We start from the raw sequence: 2,583 nt of genomic DNA on the forward strand, positions 1-2,583 counted from the left end.
CCATCTTTCCTTGCACTGTCCCATCGTCACCCTCCTAAACATCGTTCCGTAGGTAAAGCAAGCCTTCCCGGTGAACAGAGGAGAAAAATCAGTTGCTTCCGCAGATACGTGTTTATGACATTGTACGTGTGATATTATGGCACCGGCCACAAAATGATGCTGCTTCCACAACCGCTATTCATTAGCTTCATTCATTTTCCAGCATTTTCCAGAGATACGCTGGCCAAAGTTAATTTCTTTAATTTTTTAATTTGTCAAATTTGTTAATTGGTCAGCAGTCTGCTTCAAAAAGAAGGAGGAACCAGAACTAGAACTTGGTTTTACTTCTTTTTATTAAGAAGCACAATCTCTGTCATAACTGAAAGACAGAAAAAAGCGTTTCATCCAAAATAATCAGATATAAATAATTAGATCAGGAAGAAAACTATCAACAACACGCTCTCACCAAAATAAAACCTGCACTTCCTACAAAAACATGGGAAGTTAACTTTTAAGACCAGAACAAGTAACCTTCTTCAATGCATTTGTTTCAACTGATACTTTAGAATAGCTCTTTATACCTCATTTTACTCAGGGGTAAAAAAAAAAGAAGGCAATCATATGAAAACAACAGCTAATCAGTTCAAAATCATTACAGAGAACGGTTTTGCTACCTACCATACACAGCAATTTTGCTTTTGAACAGTGACTCAGATGACTTACCAGACTCCACTTCAGAAAATGAAGAACAACCCCACCATCTCACTTCTCTGCTCCCAAAATGAAAACCTTAAGGATTTACTTTTTTTTTTTGCTAATACACAGAATCATAGAATGTGTTGGGTTGGAAGGGACCTTTAAAGGTCATCTAGTCCCAAACCTGCAGTAAGCAGGGACATCTTCAACTAGATCAGGTTGCTCAGAGCCTCATCAAGCCTGGCCTTGAATGTCTCCAGGGATGGGGCCTCCACCACCTCTCTGGGCAACTTGCGCCAGTGTCTCACCACCCTCATTGTACAGAACTTCTCCCTAACGTCTAATCTAAACCTACCCTGCTCCAGTTTAAAACCATTGCCCCTCGTCCTATCGCTACATGCCCTTGCAAACAGCCCCTCCCCAGCTTTCCTGTAGGCCCCCTTCAGGTACTGGAAGGGCACTATAAGGTCTGATATATACTGATATATCGGTGCAAGGAATAACTAATCTTAAAGTTGCATTAATTGGTGGCTACTCCTTCAACAAAAAACAATTAAGGCTACTGCATAGCAATAAAGTCCATTATCTTTAATTTAAAGTTTCTTCTATTAGAGCATTAGTTAAATGTCACGAGTGTAGTACTCGTACAGCGTATGCCTGTTCCCAAGCAGGTTTTTCCCTGCAGCCTTTTTGCTTTATCCAGTCAAGTGGTGTTGTATTTCCTGCCACTCCAACTGTCAAGGAGTCTCTAAATTACCTAAAGTTAGTATTTTCTTTCAGAGTCTACTTTTTTTTCATCTATCTTTAATGAAAGTAAGGGAATTGTGACAAAGTGGGAGGAACCCGATAAAAAAAAATAAATCACATTCTTTCTTCCTTTCAAGGAAAAATCCATGCAATCTGGACACACACCACTGGATGCATGTTATGATGGATAATATGAGGTTGGATGCTTTAATTATTTAACTGCTCTTAGCCACTTTCCTCTGGCTAAATAACCTAGGAAATGGGATTGCTGTTTGTTGTACCTCAAATGATACGAGTTTGAATGGATACTAGAAAGTTTTTCAGTCTTGCAATGAATCCACTAGACTGTCTCATCTCATCATCCTCCTCTTAGGAGAGTTAATTCACCTGCAGCCAACTTACTGGTAGGAATTTGCAGCAGCCAAGTGCCCCAAATAGCATCTCTCAGCTGTTAATTAAAATGTGTTCCCTTTAAGGTCAGAGGTCCACGGCTTCAGTATTCCCCAAAGCCAGCACTACATTGCTGAGGTGCTACATAAGGAGGTGCGTATGATACTTTGGGAAACGGAGCATAATGCAGAGATGTGGGAATTACTGGAGAACTAACCCAGTAAGTCCACCCAGAGCCATAAGCCTATAAAATCCACCTGAACTTCATGCCACGTGGAGCTACCTTCTTCAGTTCCACTGCCATGAAAACCCCTGCACCACCCCAGCTGCTAGAGTAAGCGCACTCTGTGGCTTGAAGTAAAAGCACATCCAAAGAATTAATTGACAATTTCAGAGATCTTTTAATATGCAAAAGAACGAACCGAAGCCAAGGCTCTTCCTTCGTATCTCCAAGGCCCATGGATACAGCTAATGGAAACTGCAGTCTGTAGTGCTGTTAGTCGTTTTGTTCCATCTCAAACCGCGCTCGTGAATAAGCACTACTATTTCACAAACGAACAGGTTCAAGTGTAAGGTTATGTTGAAAACTTGCCGTAGGGGGTCTGCCATACTCCCTGTGACTCAATATATTGTCCCAGGTTTTCTGGCAACGGTCAAGTCTTCATCAATGAAGAAGAAAGCCTATATTTAAGACTATTTTTTACATTTTAAAAAGCTCCAAAAGTTCACTGAAAGAGCAACGACTTCTGAAGAAAAAACACAGACAGTAGG

Source organism: Rissa tridactyla, chromosome 1 (assembly GCF_028500815.1).
Source record: "Rissa tridactyla isolate bRisTri1 chromosome 1, bRisTri1.patW.cur.20221130, whole genome shotgun sequence".
Classification (NCBI taxonomy): Eukaryota; Metazoa; Chordata; class Aves; order Charadriiformes; family Laridae; genus Rissa; species Rissa tridactyla.